Below are 17800 nucleotides of genomic sequence, written 5' to 3'. Positions count from 1 at the left end.
TTTTTTTTTTTTTTTTTCGAGACAGGGTTTCTTTGTGGTTTTGGAGCCTGTCCTGGAACTAGCTCTTGTAGACCAGGCTGGTCTCTAACTCACAGAGATCCGCCTGCCTCTGCCTCCCAAGTGCTGGGATTAAAGGCACCACCACCGCCCAGCTTGGAAAAAGTTTCTGAATTAATTATAAAAGGAAAATCGAGGTCGGACTCAGCAATGGCGGTGTCCATGTTCTACGGCCAATGCGGCCGCCCTGAGGAGCCACCGACTGAAGCCTACACTTCGGCCCACCGCCCAGGTTCTGGGAAATTCTGGCTTGTTTAACAAGCATGGACTCCAAATGCAGCCGCAGCAACAAAGGAATCTCTCACTGCATGAATACTTGAGTATGGATTTATTGCGGGAAGCTGGAGTCTGTGTTCCCAAAGGCTTTGTGGCAAAGTCATCAGATGAAGCTTATGCAATCGCCAAAAAATTAGGGTCAAAGGATGTTGTGATAAAGGCACAGGTTTTAGCTGGCGGCAGAGGAAAAGGAACATTTACAAGTGACCTCAAAGGAGGAGTGAAGACAGTCTTCTCTCCAGAAGAAGCAAAAGCTGTTTCCTCCCAGATGATTGGGGAAAAAATTGATCACCAAGCAGATGGGAGTGAAGGGCAGAATATGCAATCAAGTTTTGGTCTGTGAGCGGAAATATCCAAGGAGAGAATATTACTTTGCAATAACAATGGAGCGGTCATTTCAAGGCCCTGTATTGATAGGAAGTGCACAAGGTGGCGTTAACATTGAGGATGTGGCTGCTGAGAATCCTGACGCCATTATTAAAGAACCTGTTGATAAGGTAGAAGGCCTCAGAAAGGAACAAGCTGTGGCACTTGCACAGAAGATGGGATTTCCGGCTAACGTGGATTCTGCAGCAGAAAGCATGGTCAAGCTTTATAACCTTTTTCTGAAGTATGATGTGACTATGGTAGAAATAAACCCAATGGTGGAAGATGCCGATGGACAGATGTTATGTATGGATGCAAAGATCAATTTTGACTCAAATTCAGCATATCACCAAAAGAAGATCTTTGATCTCCAGGACTGGACCCAGGAAGACGAAAGGGACAAACAGGCAGCTAGTGCAGATCTTAACTACATAGGCCTGGATGGGAGCATAGGGTGCCTAGTAAATGGTGCTGGGTTGGCTATGGCCACAATGGATGTAATAAAACCACATGGAGGGACTCCAGCCAACTTTCTTGATGTTGGTGGAGGTGCCACAGTCCAGCAAGTAACAGAAGCATTTAAGCTTATCACTTCAGATAAAAAGGTGCAGGTTATTCTGGTCAACATTTTTGGAGGAATTATGAGATGTTATTGCAAAAGGAATAGTTATGGCAGTTAAAGATTTAGAAATCAAAATACCTGTTGTGGTACGGTTACAAGGTACACAAGTTGATGATGCGAAGGCACTAATAGCAGACAGTGGACTTAGAATTCTTGCTTGTGATGATTTGGATGAAGCTGCTAAAATGGTTGTGAAGCTCTCTGAAATTGTGACCTTAGCTAAAGAAGCCCACGTGGATGTGAAGTTTCAGTAGTCAATCTGAGAACTTGGAGGCTGGCTGACGGTGTTAATGTGCTGTAGCTCTTTATTATACTGTGGTCTCTGCTATTGTCCCTTTTCTTTTCAGTGTGTGGGGAATGTCATCACCCACGTAACGCCTCACGAACCTTTGAAAGCCTTTGGTCTGTGTTTGAGTCTGCTGCTCAGAATGAACTGTTTATATAAAGAACGTATGATGCAAATTGCTGGTTTCTTTTGATTCAGCCATTTTTTTTGCTTCCTCTACAAAACATCACTTGCAGTATGCCTATTTTCTGTTGTTGGATACAAAGTTCTTCATTGCTAAGAGTCCTATAAATAAAATAAATAACTACAAAGATATAGCTTTATTCTTTAGTATGAAAATATATCTAATAATTGCCTCATTAGAACAGTGGTGTGTGAAAACAATGTTTTATGTAAGAAATATTTATCTTCAGCATCAATATCTATTTTTTTTTTTTTTTGGTTTTTCGGTTTTTCGAGACAGGGTTTCTCTGTGGTTTTGGAGCCTGTCCTGGAACTAGCTCTGTAGACCAGTCTGGTCTCGAACTCACAGAGATCCGCCTGCCTCTGCCTCCCAAGTGCTGGGATTAAAGGCGTGCCAGCATCAATATCTTAAATGTATCAATCATTATTTATACACAGAACTTTGAAGCACTCCTCAGAATATCTTCTAAGTATTTTAGAGAAGTAACTTGTTGATTATTTGAACGTTGTTTAATCATTACAGGACAATGATAACTGCAAGTCTTCATGTTTCTGCAGGTAAAAACACCTGCAGGGTTATCAACCTAAATCTTAAGATATATATAAAGAACTTGGTGGGCAAAATTAAGATTGCCAATTTAAGTTAATAAAAGTTTCCCAATGTAAAAAAAAAAAAAAAGGAAAATCGAGACTTTATCAACTAGCAGGTATAGATCCAACAGAAATTATAGTGCCTTTTATTATTGATGAAATTTAAAAGTTATGGTAAGACAATGAACCATGGCAAAGAGCTTGTGTTAATTTTTTGGGAGAAATTAATAGCAATTATCCCCAAAACCATAGACTTAGCCTTATAAAAAGAACTACTTGGATACTTCCCCGAATTGTACGTGATGCACCAATAACTGGAGCCCTGTACATTTATACTGATGCAAATAAATCAGGAAAGGCAGGTTACAAATCAGAAGAATTAAGTAAGGTGGAACAAAGCCCTTATAATTCTGTCCAAAAGGCAGAGTTATATGCTATTCTCATGGTACTAAGGGATCTTAAAGATCCTGTCAATACTGTTACTGATTCCCATATTCAGAAAAAGTTGTCTAGCATATCAAAACTGCTGAATTTTATACCAGATAATACAGAATTGACTTGATTATTCATTCAGGGTCAAGACATAATCAGGAATAGGCTTTGTCCTATATATATAACACACATCTGATCCCATACAGGTCTGCTAGAGTACTCAAAGAAATGAAATCTGGCAGATGGATGTGTTCCACTTTACAGAATTTAGAAAATTAAAATATGTACATCACACCACTGACACCTATTCAGGTTTTCAATGGGCAACTGATTTGAGTTCAGAAAAGGCTAATTCAGTAATCATTCGTTTATTAAAAGTTATGGCCATCATGGGCATACCTGCACAAATAAAGACAGACAATGGTTCAGCATATGGGTCTAAGAAAATTAAACAGTTTTTTGCTTATTATATAAAGCATATTACGAGTATACCACAACAATCTGAAAGGTCAGGCAGTTATGGAAAGATCAAATTGAACTATAAAGGATATGCTGAACAAACAGAAAGGGATGGAAAATGCCCCCAGAAATCGATTGCATAATGCTGTATTAAACTTGAATTTTCTTTTTTTTTTTTTTTTTTTTTTTTGGTTTTTTTTTTTTTTTTTTTGGTTTTTCGAGACAGGGTTTCTCTGTGGTTTTTTGGAGCCTGTCCTGGAACTAGCTCTTGTAGACCAGGCTGGTCTCGAACTCACAGAGATCCGCCTGCCTCTGCCTCCCGAGTGCTGGGATTAAAGGCGTGCGCCACCACCGCCCGGCTCTCTGTGACTTTGGAGCATGTCCTGGAACTAGCTCTTGTAGACCAGGCTGACCTCAAACTCACAGAGATCCACCTGCCTCTGCCTCCCAAGTGCTGGGATTAAAGGCGTGCACCACCACCGCCCTGCAAACTTTAATTTTCTTAATGCTAATGAGAAATGAACAACAGCAGCAGGGAGACAATGGATAATAGAAAAAAACTTCTGAATTAAATTAGCTAGTGTGTTTTAAGGATGTGTTGACCTCACAATGGAAACCAGGAGGTGTGCTGTGTTGGGGAAGGGGTTTTGCCCTTGTTTCCACAGGAGAAGAAAGGCTATGGATACCATCAAAATTAATAAAGATTTGCTTTGAAAAAGAAAAATCTCTTGAGAAAGAAAAATGACAGCTCATCCATAGTGGTGACAACCATACAGGTGGTAAGAAAACCTCATAAAGGTTGGGGCAGGGTTCTGTTCTTTTTTTTTTTTTTTTTTTTAAATATTTATTTATTTATTTATTTATTTATTATGTATACAATATTCTGTCTGTGTGTATGCCCGAAGGCCAGAAGAGGGCGCCAGACCTCTTTACAGATGGTTGTGAGCCACCATGTGGTTGCTGGGAATTGAACTCAGGACCTTTGGAAGAGCAGGCAATGCTCTTAACCACTGAGCCATCTCTCCAGCCCAGGGTTCTGTTCTTGTCTTTGCAGGAAAGAAACACATCTTCAAAAAGTCAAGAGATCCTAGATATTTGGATGCCTAAAGAGGAAAAAATAACTATCCAGAAAGGATCATCAAGCAAAACAGAATATGGCTTATGAGGACAGATCATCTAGGGGTTAAAAAAAAGAATTTCATTATTTTATTATTTTATTATATATATTAAACTGGCTTTGGAGCTATCCTTCTCTAAATCCAAGAATATTGTTAAAAGAAAAATTCAGAGTTTCTGTTTCATGTCAGGAGTCATCTGGTATGTGACAGAAAGAAGATAAATAGATTTTAAGGAAATATTTTATGTTTCTCCATACCCATTTTGTCTATATCGTATCTTTCATTGAATATGTGTTCATATGAATAATGTTTAAGTTTTCCACAGTGAACAGTAGCTTTTCCTGCACTAATCTTTGAAGCTTCCCAGGAAGAAGATGGAGCCCCACAACAACTTCACCTGGTCAATAATGACATCATGATGCTGATAGCGCTGCTATGAGTCTGGGTTTTAGGTACCAGATGCTGAAATGGTACACCTTCTTACCGTGTTTTGGCCAGAACTCCAAATAAGAACTTCAGAAAAACCCTATCGACTGTTCAGAGACTATTTGCAATTATACCAGACAGTAATTGTGAAACTTAACCAACCATCATTTTACTTTTACAGGATCCCATAGAAAGAATATCACCCCCTTGGCAGCTAGAAGCAGTTCTAGAAGACAGTGTCCCCTTGCCCAACAAAGTTTGTCCTCAGGGTTAGGGACACCATTTAGGGGTTGATTATTACTCATAGGGTTGGGGATTGGGGTGGAAATCATGTAGGCCCAGAGATCTCCTCAAAAAAAAAAAAAAAAAAGAGGTAAAATTGAATGGGATAATAGATAGATTAGTGTATAGTGAGTAATAGAGTGAATACTTGCAAGCTATTATTTATGGACAATTTACATTGGTATAGATTCTTGTATATTGATACAAGTTTAAATTATATTTGTTTATTGAATATACTCTTATTTCTGTTTACAATATTTGTATACCTATGCAAAGTTATTTTGTCAGATTGTGTGCATGCATGTTTCTACCTCTGCTTAAGACATTTTGTATATTGATACAACTTCATTATATATTTCTACCTCTGATCAAGATACTTATACATTGTTTGCATTTTGAGGTCATTGTCCTTGTTTACTGTGCAGTTGTTTAAAGATCTTTAATATTCTAATATGCAGTCTTAGTCTTTTTTTTTAAGATTTATTTATTAGATATACAACATTCTACCTCCATGTATGCCTGCACGCCAGAGGAGGGCACCAGATCTTATTACAGATGGTTGTGAGCCACCATGTGGTTGCTGGGAATTGAACTTGGGACCTCTGGAAGAGCAACCAGTGCCCTTAACCACTGAGCCATCTCTCCAGCCCGAGTCTTGAAGTCTTTAAGCTATATAGGTAGCAAGTATTATAGGTCAACAGTCATTCATGTTTGTTATAGGCAGACTAATAATTAGATATGTAGAGATTGTGTTCTGCATAGATAGGTAATCTTCAACCACTTAAAAGATCTGGCATTTAAATAACTTAGGGTTCTGTTGACTTGAGACACAATTGCTCCTGGCAGCACTAATCTATTCCCAAGAGAATGTTGGGTACCGAAGACACTTCACTGGGAGCTTGTTTTTTTTCTTGGCACAACAGGCCGTTGGGCAAGGAACTGCCCATGCCTCGACCACTGACAAAGTGCATGATGTCCAGATTGGACAAGCAGGATACAAGAAAAAAGATTGCCAAACCTTGCCAAGACAGGGTAAGACGGTTCTGAAATTTTTCCTCCCTCTGAAAATGGTCTGTCAGTTACTCAAGGCCTTATCCAAAGTTGGTTGCTTCAACATTGTAGATGAGACTTTGGTAGAGATTATTCAGGTAGCCAGTTGTCTCTGTCATCCACTACACATTTTGGAAGCTGCTTGATTGTACTTCCTGCCTACTCAAGTAATATTATCTCCCTTCTTGGGCCTTCAATGGGGTTGAAGATTAGATAGTCGTAGATACTTTCCTCTTATGATCTAGCCAAGCCATTTCCAATACAAGACTTAGACTCCTTAGGATAGAATGTTTATTCAAACATTTAGCATATGTTCCTTGCTTAATATTGTTTATGCTGGTTGTAAGTCTAATTTTATACTTGATATCTGTTCCTAGTTTATATAGTTTTATATTGGGTTTGGAACTCTTATTTAAATAAAAAGGGGAGGTGCTGTGCAAGCTTCTTCAGCCAATGGCCTTTAAGATATCAGCCCATTTGGGCGTGGTCTCTTATCTATAAATGCCAAGGTAAAGCGCACGCTCCTCTCTTTTCTTGCTGCTGGATTTGGTTCCTATTCCCCATTCGTACAGAGGAAGGTGATCTGTGAATCTACCCCTAAATAAATAACCCTTTATTATACTCAATTCTGAGCTAGTGTGGGATTTCTTTTAAGCGTCCATCTTCATTCTCCTATGGCTTATCCCAAGCAAGAGCAGGCACATGACTCCATCTGACCAATCATATTTATTTTATTATAAAATAATAATTTTTTAAAATTTTTTTTATGGTTTATTTAGCTTTATTTTATGTGCATTGGTGTGAAGGTGTCAGATCCCCTGGAACTGGATTTTCAGACAGTTGTGAGCTGCCATGTGGGCGCTGAGATTTGAACCCTGGTCCTCAGGAAGAGCAGTCAGTGCTCTTAACCGCTGAGCCATCTCTCCAGCCCCTATAAAATAATAATAATTTGTTTTATTTTATTATTAATCCCAGCACTTGGGAGGCAGTGTGAGTTCGAGGCCAGCCTGATCTACAAAGCAAGTTCTAGGACATCCAGGACTGTTTCACAGAGAAATCCTGTCTCGAAAAACAAAACAAAGGGGGGCTGGAGAGATGGCTCAGTGGTTAAGAGCATTGCCTGCTCTTCCAAAGGTTCTGAGTTCAATTCCCAGCAACCACATGGTGGCTCACAACCATCTGTAATGAGGTCTGGTGCCCTCTTCTGGCCTGCAGACATACACACAGACAGAATATTGTATACATAATAAATAAACATTAAAAAAAAGAAAAACAAAACAAAGTAAACAAACAACAACAATAGCAACAAAAAACATACTATCGAGGACTGGGGTGATAGCACACAGCTAGAATCCTGAACTCAGAAAGTAGAAATAAGATCAGGCATTGATCAGAAATGGGGCATTATGAAAAAAAAAAAAAAAAAAAAGATCAGGCATTGAGTTCAAGGCCAGCAGGGATTACAACAAAAATAAAACACACACACACACACACACACACACACACACACATCGTCATCCAGGATCTTGGAGTGGTAATGTATGCCTATAATTCCAGTACTAGAGGTCCTCCTGGGCTACAGAGGATTTTTTTTTTTCTTTTTGAGTTATTTTTGTGGTTGTTGTTATCATGAGCTTATATGTTTAGAACTTGAACCAAAAAAAACCACAACAACAACAAAGGACTAACCTCCAATTCCTGGGAGGTAGAGATCCTGCATGGGCTAGCTTTGGCAATGTGCCCACCCACTAATTAGTCAGCATTGTGTGAAAAGAGATGGCAGCGTGCACTGCCACTCCAGAGAGTCAGAGATAGAGTAACACTTCTCAGAAAAGTGGGAGTCAAAGACAGACCAGACCCTGGCTGTCCACTTCCTGACAATAAATAACAAAGAGCTTGCAAAAAGCTCATGTTGTGGAATATTACTTTAACTATGTTACTAGGTGTTACATTGGGGCTGGCGAGATGGCTCAGCGGTTAAGAGCATTGCCTGCTCTTCCAAAGGTTCAATTCCCAGCAACCACATGGTGACTCACAACCATCTGTAATGAGATCTGGTGCCCTCTTCTGGCCTGTAGGCATATAAGCAGACAGAATATTGTATACTTAATAAATAAATATTAAAAAAAAAGAGGTTACATTTGTTTGTGTTGCAGAATATTACTTTAACTATGTAAAGAGGTGTTACATTTGTTTATGCTGCATTTGTTTATTATATATATATATATATATATATATATTTTTTTTTTTTTTTTTTGGTTTTTCGAGACAGGGTTTCTCTGTGGCTTTGGAGCCTGTCCTGGAACTAGCTCTGTAGACCAGGCTGGTCTCGAACTCACAGAGATCCGCCTGCCTCTGCCTCCCGAGTGCTGGGATTAAAGGCGTGCGCCACCATCGCCCGGCTTGTTTATTATATTTATTTATTTATTGTTTTTCAAGACAGGGTTTCTCCGTAGCTTTTGGAGCCTGTCCTGGAACTAGCTCTTGTAGACCAGGCTGGCCTTGAACTCACAGATATCCACCTGCCTCTGCCTCCTGAGTGCTGAGATTAAAGGCATGCGCCACCACCACCACCTGGCGCTGCATTTGTTTAAACAGCCAATAGCTAGGCAGAGGAGGGCTGAAAGGCAGAGAGAATAAATAGAGATGGAAGAAGAGAATGAGGGAGAAAGAGAGGGAGACAGACATCCGTGGCTAGCCAGCCAGACAGCTGCCAGCCAGACAGACATGGAGTAGGACATACTGAACAAAAGAAAGGTAAAAAGCCCCAAGGCAAAAAGTGGATAGAAAGAGACAGGTTTGTTTAAGTTATGAGCTAGTGGGACAAGGATACGACAAAGCCAAGCATTCATAACCAATAAGAAGTCTCTGTGTCATGATTTGGGAGATGGTTGGTGACCCAGAAGAACGCCTGTTACAAGTTCAGAAAATGGGACTTCAGGCCAGGTCTATAGATCAGTGAAAAAGCATTTGCTCAGCATGTATGAGGCCCTAGATTTGATCGTCAATACTACCAAACAAAAGCATATAAATGAAAACATACCGGCAGAGTCAATTATGGTGGCTACACATGTAATCTCAATATTCAAAAGGCTAGGGCAGAAGGATTGCCATGAATTCAAGACCATCTTTTAGTCAGGGTTCTCTAGATCAGTGGTTCTCAACCTTCCTAATGCTACAGTCCTTTAACACTTCATGTCGTGGTGACCCCAACCATAAAATTATCATTGCTACTGCATAACTAATTTCTCTACTGTTATGAATCATAATGTAAATATTGGTTTTGGAGATAGATATATACATTATATGCACATCTATATTACACACACATATATAGATATATAGAGAAAGGGGATTTATTAGAATGGCTTACAGGCTGTAGTCCAGCCTGTCCAACAATAGCTTTCTCCCAGCGGAAAGTCCAAGGATCCAGTAGCTGTTCAGTCCATGAGGCTGGATGCCTCAGCCGGTCTTCGGTATACACTGGAATCCCAAAGAAATAGGCTCTAGTGCCAGTGAGGAAATTAACTTGTCAGCATGAATGGGGGCGAGCAGGCAAAGAGCAAGCAAGCACTCTCTTCCACATCTTTTTATATAGGCTGCCACCAAGTGTGGCCCAGATTTAGGGTGTGTCTTCCAACCTCAAATGACCCATTCCAGAACAAATCACTTGCAGGTGTGTCCAGCTACTGGGGCTTTAATTCCAGATGTCGCCAAGTTGACAGACGAGCCTAATTTAATTTCAATTTAGCCCAGACTGTGGTATACAACTGCAATCCCAGCACGCCAGAGCTGAAGACAGGAGGACAATGAGTTTAAGGGCAGCCTGAGCTACATAAGGCCTTATTAAAAAAGAAAAACAAGTACAGTGGTACCCAGCAAGATTCTTAAAAACTTACATTGCTACATATGGCAGATCAGTACATAGTAGAGAGCACACATTTAGACTTTTTATCTACATTGGGAAGTAGAGTGGAGTATTAGTTATAGAATGTGATTTGGAAGGGGTGGGGGTGTAGATGATTGGTATGTATAATGAAAAATTATAGTTTGTTTTCTTTTTATAAAATTATATATATATATATAAAATATGATTTGGAATCAGTCTGATCTGCCATTGAATCCCAGCTCTATTTACTTCCCTGAGCTAGAGAACTGGAGAATGCCAAGGGCAGCCAATGACACGTTGTACCACCAGGAGAGAAAAGATGGAGGAGCTACAGTGGAATGACATGGCCATTTGGGTTTGGCAATTGTGGTTTCGATGAGAGTGGGCCCCATAAGCTCTTATGCTTGAATGCTTGGTCCCCATGTTGGGGGTGCAAAGGTCCTTGTGCTCACAGAGAAGTACTAAGAGAAGCAAGAATGTTAATCACACAGGGGCATCTCCTCAATGGAGGAGATAAAAATCAAACACTTGCATTCCCTCCAGAAAGCTGAGAATGAAGGTTGTTAATGTCGTGGTGACATTTTTGCTATCTGAAGGGACAGACCTCACCCAAATTCCCCAGAATGATTATCCCAGACTCTTCCCTCCCTAGACTGTTACTTATCCTTAGGGGAGATGTCACAAGTACTGAATGGCCTAATGACCTCTATGCTATAGGTCTGAGACCACACTAGATTCCAGGCCTTTTAGCTAGAACCCACCCTTGTGGTGTAGTGACATTTACGCTTCATTGTGCACCTGGGAGTGGATCGATTGGACTGACTGTTGCCTGGAAACCTTTCCCCAAATTGTTTAGATCTGTTGACAGGGAAGCATTAGACTCCCTGCGTCTGATCCAGGTTGATGAAGTCAGTCTGCACAGGGTTTTCATTCTTATCTCTTCTTGGGGTTTGCTTCTCGGTTGGACAACTGCAGGGACCTCTCAGTCCTCAGGTAGCAGAACTGTTTGGGAGGGATTAAGAGGTGAGGTCTTAGCTGGGAGTGGTGGTGCACACCTTTAGTCCCAGCACTTGGGAGGTGGAGGCAGACCCATCTCTGAGTTCAAGGTCAGACTGGTGTACCAAGTGAGTTCCAGGACAGCCAGGGCTACACAGAGAAACCCGTCTCGGGGAGTGGGGGAAAGTAAGGTATGGCCTTGTTGGATGAGGTTTGTCGTTGGGGGTGAGCTTTGAGGTTTCAAAAGCCTGCACCAGACCATCTTTCTCTCTGCCTCTAACTAGCAGGTCATGTTAGTTCTCAGCTACTGCCCCAGCGCCATGCCTGCCTGCTGCCGCCACACTCTCTGTCCTAATGGCCATGGGCTTCCTCTGGAATCCAATTAAATGCCTTCTTCTATAAGTTTCTTTGGTCACAGTGTCTCTCCACAGCAATAGTGACTAAGAGGCTGGGCGTGAATGAAGACAAGAGGTGTTGTCAGGCTGGGTGGCGCAGGCCTTTGAACCTAGCACTCGGAGGCAGAGACAGGTGGATCTCCCTGAGTGAGAGGCCAGCCACAAAACAAAACATGGAAAGACTTGTAGGAATGTGCTGGGGACTGGGTGTAGTGCCTGTAATCTCAGCATTTGCTGAGACAAGACAATCACACACTAGGGGATAACCTGGGCTGTATTCTGAGATCCAGTTTCAGAAACCCAAAAACCACTACCAACAACAACGAAATGTGATGGTGTGGCTAGGCAGTGGTGGCACACATCTTTAATCCCAGCACTCAGCAGGAAGAGGCAGGTCTGGACTATAGAGTGAGTTCCAGGACAACCAGGGCTACACAGAGACACCCTATCTCAAAAAAAAATCAAAACCAACCAAACAAACAAAAAGTGATGACGTGAAATCCAAACCAGATATCTACGTATCTTTCTATATGTGCTAAACTCAGTTTAGAAACCTATGCAGGGAGAGATCGGGAATGCAAACATTCTCTCCTAATCCTGTTGGTCACATGTGGGAGGTGAGACTTTAAGGGCATGTGAGGAAAGTAGGACCCAAAGGTGAAGTCTGAAAAGAAGAGGCAGAACCACTGACCATTGGAAGGTTTAGAGCCAAAGTGGGGGTCACCTGGAAGAAGGACCTACAGGGGAGAAAAATCTCATAGCCCTCTATAGTCACATAGCTCTCACTGTGTCTGCCAGATCATGAGTCCTCGGAGGCTGAGGGATATGAGTGCTTGGGAACTCCAAACCTTGTGAGTATGTGACATCATAGTGGGTGATTAATACCCACTGGAAGAAAGCCGACCCGGTCTCTGTTACATGGTACGGACTCCAATAGTTGATGTTAATTAAGTTATCAGAAGGAGTACTTAGAAATCCTTGACTTAAAAACCCTTTCTCTAAGAGGTCCTTAGAATATTGCCTGGCACAGGACTTGATCAACAAGCAATCACCATGGTAATTAATGTTAGTAGGGGACTAATAATGAGAATTAGGATATGCTTGTGTTAATAATTCTTAAGCCAACTCAATGAGATGATTTTTGTTGTTTGGTTTTCTGGTTGAGATGAGAGTCTCTTGCAGCCCAGGCTAGTCTTGAACTCTGTAGCTGAGACTGATCTTGAATTCCTGATCCTTCCACAGCTACCTCCCAAGTGCTGTGATTATAGGCCTGCACCACTATTTCCATCAGGATGGGTTTTATTAGGCTAAGTTGGCAGATATAAAGAAGGCTTGGGATTTATCTGAAGTCTTTCAGCTCAGAAATGACGGGACTAGTGTTGAACCTAAGCCTACCTGACTCCAGACATCAGCCTTGGGTAACTAAGGTGTGGGAGTTAGAAAGCAGAAGTCTCAAAAGGAGGGCTTAAGGAATGCTCTTCTGGGTTCAAAATCTACTCCTGCTTCCTACCCATTCACACAAATCTGGATTCCATGCCTGCTGCTTCCCTCCTTGCCAGGCTCCTCACTGCTGGTCCAGAGAGCATCCTTTCTTCTGACCTGCCCCCCTCCTTGCTTCCCGTCTCACACCACTACATCTTACCTGACTCAAGAAAGCAGTTGAGATTGAATTTTATTTTATTTTATTTTTTTTTATTTCAAAACAGGGTTTCTCTGTGGTTTTGGAGCCTGTCCTGGAACTAGCTCTTGTAGACCAGGCTGGTCTCGAACTCACAGAGATCCGCCTGCCTCTGCCTCCCGAGTGCTGGGATTAAAGGCGTGCGCCACCACCGCCCGGCAAAACAATGCTTTTTTTTTTTTTTTTTTGGTTTTTTGAGACAGGGTTTCTCTGTGGTTTTGGAGCCTGTCCTGGAACTAACTCTTATAGACCAGGCTGGTCTCGAACTCACAGAGATCCGCCTGCCTCTGCCTCCCGAGTGCTGGGATTAAAGGCGTGCGCCACCACCGCCCAGCGAGATTGAATTTTAAAAGGGCTTTTCGTTGACTTAATTTTGCTTTTGAGAGAGTCTAGAGCAGGTGAGCAAACTAAATACTCTGGCAAACGAGGAGCAAGTCATGAAGCAAGGGAAAGGCTGCAGGGCTGGAGGGATGGCTCAGTAGTTCAGAACACAGAACCCTTCATGCAGAGGACTTGAGCTCAGTTCCTAGCATCCATGTTAGGAGGGTCACACACACGTGTAACTCCAGCTCCAGAGAACCTCAGCCAATGCTCTCTTCTGTATTCCTTAGGCACCTGCTGTGCTCTCACGTGCATCTCCACATAAAGATAAAGGGGATGGGGGGAGGTGGAGTACAAGCAAGCACAAGTAAAGGAAAGTTTCTGAGGTCCTGAGCATGGGTCATAAGGGATACACTTCTGATACAGCTGGGAAATAGCAGCCAAGTAAATGATGATGGAGAATGGGAGAAACGGCACAGTTGAGGAGGCTAGGAATCCTTAAAACCAAGGTTTTGGTTGGCTATGGTGCTACATGCTTGTAATCCCAGTACTTGGGAGACAGAGACAAGAAGGTCGCCACAGAACTGAGGCCAATTTGGAATACGTAGCAAATTCTAGACCAGCCAGAGCTGCATAGCATGACTCTACCCTGAAAAAGACTGAGGGGGGGGGGCAAAAGAGTTAAAATTTGCAGTAATTGATGTTGGCAAAGTGTAGGATATGGTTCAAATTGCAGGTCACAAGACATTAATAGATCATGAAGTCATTGAGATGGTTGAGCCAGCTTTTATTTAAAAGATGGAATGAGACAGGCTAGAACAAGAAAGGAAAAGAGTAAGGGCACAGAGCAAGATTCATTCCTGTGGAAACTCTCAGAAAACTTGTTTTTAAACATCTGTATGCCAACATGCACATTGATCACAATGTAAGGCTTAGTTGTGTAGTGATTTATTTTTATTTCATGTGTATTGGTGTTTTGCCTGCATGTATGCATGTATGGAGGGTGTAGAATCCCCGGGCTGGAATTACAGACAGGTGTGAGCTGCCATGTGGGTGCTAGGAATTGAACCTTGGTCCTTGGAAGAGCAGTCAGTGATCTTAATGACTAAGTCATATCTCCAGCCCCTATTTATTTTTAATTAAACATTTTTATACAATATATTTGATCATATCCCTTCCCCTCCCCCAACTCCTTCCAGTCCTCCCACTTTTTCTTTCTTTTCTTTCTTCTTTCTTCTTCTTCTTCTTCTTCTTCTTCTTCTTCTTCTTCTTCTTCTTCTTCTTCTTCTTCTTTGTTTTTGTTTTGTTTTTTCGAGACAGGGTTTCTCTGCAGCTTTGGAGCCTGTCTGCAACTTACTTTGTAGATCAGGCTGGCCTTGAACTCACAGAGATTTGCCTGTCTCTGCCTCCCAAGTGCTGAGATTAAAGGCGTGTGCCACCACCACCCGGCTTCCTCCCCACGTTTCTACCCACCCAACTCCATGTTCCTTCTCTAACAAACAAAAAAGAAAATCAAAACAAACAAACACCCAATAATACAAAAAAAAATACCAAAACAAAAATGCACAAAACCCATGCAGATCCATTTATGTTGGTCAACTACTCCTGGGCATGGGACCTGCCCTGGAGGGTAGTTAATATACCTAGTGGAGAAAACTGATTTTCCCTTTCCCAACAAATATCAATTGCAAATAATGTCTTGGCTAGGGGTGGGACTTGTGTCCACGTCTCCTTTCCCTGGCTGGGATTTTGTCCACTTTGACCTGTGCCGGTCTTGTATGAGCTGTCATGGTCTCTGTGTGTCCCTATGTCTATCAGCCCTGCGATGTCTGAGACACTGTTTTCTTGAAGGCATCCACCACCTCTGGCTCTTACAATCTTCCCAGTGGATCCCTGAGCTTTGAGGGGAGGAGTTTGGTGAAGACATCCTATTTAGAGCTGAGTGCTCCAAAGTCTCTTCTGTCTGCACATTGTTCGGCTGTGGGTCTCTGCATTAATTCCCATCTACTGCAGGAAGAAGCTTCTCTGGTGAGGGTTGAGCAATACGCACTTATCTTCATCCCAGTTAAGTACATAACATGCATTTCTTGTTGAGAATACAGTAAAGAATATTTCAAAGTTCTCAACTAGGATGTTACTAAGGGAAAAATGAGCCGGGTGGTGGTGGCGCACGCCTTTAATCCCAGCACTCAGGAGGCAGAGGCAGGCGGATCTCTGTGAGTTTGAGACCAGCCTGGTCTACAGAGCTAGTTCCAGGACAGGCTCCAAAGCCACAGAGAAACCCTGTCTCGAAAAACCAAAAAAAAGGGGGAAAATGACAGACCCCTAAAACTTCCCTTTGCTTTCACATTTTTCCATAATGCTTGCTCATATTTTACAACTGATGAAACACTGTGAGATGCATGAACCTGGTCCACTAGGTTGGGATTCCCTCTGGTGGCTACAGTGAGTTACATATATGATCCATCATCACCACCATCAACATCTGGTCTTCAGGGCTGTTCTCCCTTCTTGGTTTCCACTCCCCATATTGGCCCAAGACAGGTAACAGTTCTAAATGTTGCATATTTCCATTTACAATTAGAAAGGAACAGACTCTTTCTGCCAGACTCCCTAGCAAAAGTTCCTCAGAGATTCACTCTGATTGGACTAGCTCAGTACACAGGCCCACTTGACCAATCATTGTAGCCAGAAGTACTGAGTGCCCCAATTGATTCAAACTTGCTTTACCAGACAGAACTAGCCTCCTGCTAATATACAGGTCCTGGAAAGGACATGAAGGGCTAGAAGAAAGGGAGAAGTGGACGGGGCATGGTGGCTCAAACCTATAATTTCAGCACTGGAGAGAATTACAGCCTGGGCTACAGAGCAAGATCCTATTTCAAATATCAATACACACAGTGGAGAGAGAAAGGTGGGGGGAGGGAGGGAAGAAGGGAGGGAGGGAGAGAGAGAGAGAGAGATTATCCAATGCATATAACATAGCAAAGGTATAGCTTAAAGATAGAACACTTACTTAGCATGTGAAAAGCCCTGGGTTTGATCCCTAGCACCTCCCACCGTTTACAATACATTATAGACTCTAAGAGTGATGTCAAGATGAGTTGAAAGTTTGAGTAGTATTTGGGTTCTAGTCATTCACCTGTTTGCTCTCAGTGTCACCCAAGCCTTCCCACACTGCTTCGTAGTGAAGGATGATGGACACACATACATCTCTTATGCTCCAACAAAACATTTCCCAGATCCCTCCTGTCACCCCACTTCTTGTCAGGTTGACCAATAGGACGTCCAAGTGGGAACCTCTGTGCCTAGAAAGGGGCTGGCAATCGGCAAAGCAAAGCCGTTCTCTCTGCACTGCTGGAGCTTCTGGCAACAGCTAGTGCTCAGGGCGTTGTAGTTGGTATTTCTTTACTCTTTGGCTCTTTGGGGGGCTTGCCACCCAGTTCCCAAATAAATACACAGAGACTTAATTCTTATGAATGCCTGGCCTTAGCTTGGCTTCTTTCTTGTCAGCTTTTTTTTTTTTTTTTTTTTTTGGTTTTTCGAGACAGGGTTTCTCTGTGGTTTTGGAGCCTGTCCTGGAACTAGCTCTTGTAGACCGGGCTGGTCTCGAACTCACAGAGATCCGCCTGCCTCTGCCTCCCGAGTGCTGGGATTAAAGGCGTGCGCCACCACCGCCCGGCTTGTCAGCTTTCTTTAAAAAAAAAATATATATATATATATATATATATTTATTATATATACAATATTCTGTCTGTGTGTTTGCCTGCAGGCCAGAAGAGGGCACCAGACCCCATTACAGATGGTTGTGAGCCACCATGTGGTTGCTGGGAATTAAACTCAGGACCTTTGGAAGAGCAGGCAATGCTCTTAACCACTGAGCCATCTCTCCAGCCCCCTTGTCAGCTTTTCTTAACTTAAATTATCCCATCTACCTTATGTCTCTGGGCTTTCACCTTCCTCTATTTCTATATACCTTTCTTTACTTTTTACTCCTCATCTTGCTGTGTAGCTGGGTGGCTGGCCCCTCAAGTCCTCTCTCCTTCTCCTTCTTTTGTTCAAAATAAGTTCTTAAATTCTTTTGATTCTTATGCAACCCATTTTGGCATCACTAAACAAATATTCCACAGCATAAACAAATGTCACACATCCTCAACAAATATTCTACAACAGGACGTGGAGATCTACGGCATCTCTGGAAGCAATGGAGATAGACCACGGTCACAGTTAGTCAGTAGTATGGAGGTATAGCAGTGGGTTCCTGTAAGCCCCAGAGATCACCCTGGTAGTCCTGCTTGAACATCATTGCAAAACAAACAAACAAAACCCACTGTTCTGGGAACGTGGGTTTCTGCACCATGTCATACCCTTTC

At 42.3% G+C, this 17800-nt stretch overlaps 1 pseudogene; it reads left to right on the top strand.

Annotated features, from left to right (window-relative positions):
• The first annotated feature begins 207 nt into the window (after nucleotides 1–207).
• On the top strand, nucleotides 208–1766 carry LOC130884176 (succinate--CoA ligase [ADP-forming] subunit beta, mitochondrial-like; annotated as a pseudogene).
• Nucleotides 1767–17800: the final 16034 nt, after the last annotated feature.

The sequence above is a fragment of the Chionomys nivalis genome, chromosome 11, assembly GCF_950005125.1.
Source record: "Chionomys nivalis chromosome 11, mChiNiv1.1, whole genome shotgun sequence".
Classification (NCBI taxonomy): Eukaryota; Metazoa; Chordata; class Mammalia; order Rodentia; family Cricetidae; genus Chionomys; species Chionomys nivalis.
The sequence above is the reverse complement of the archived record's forward strand: the minus strand, read 5'-3'. Positions and strand labels throughout refer to the sequence as shown.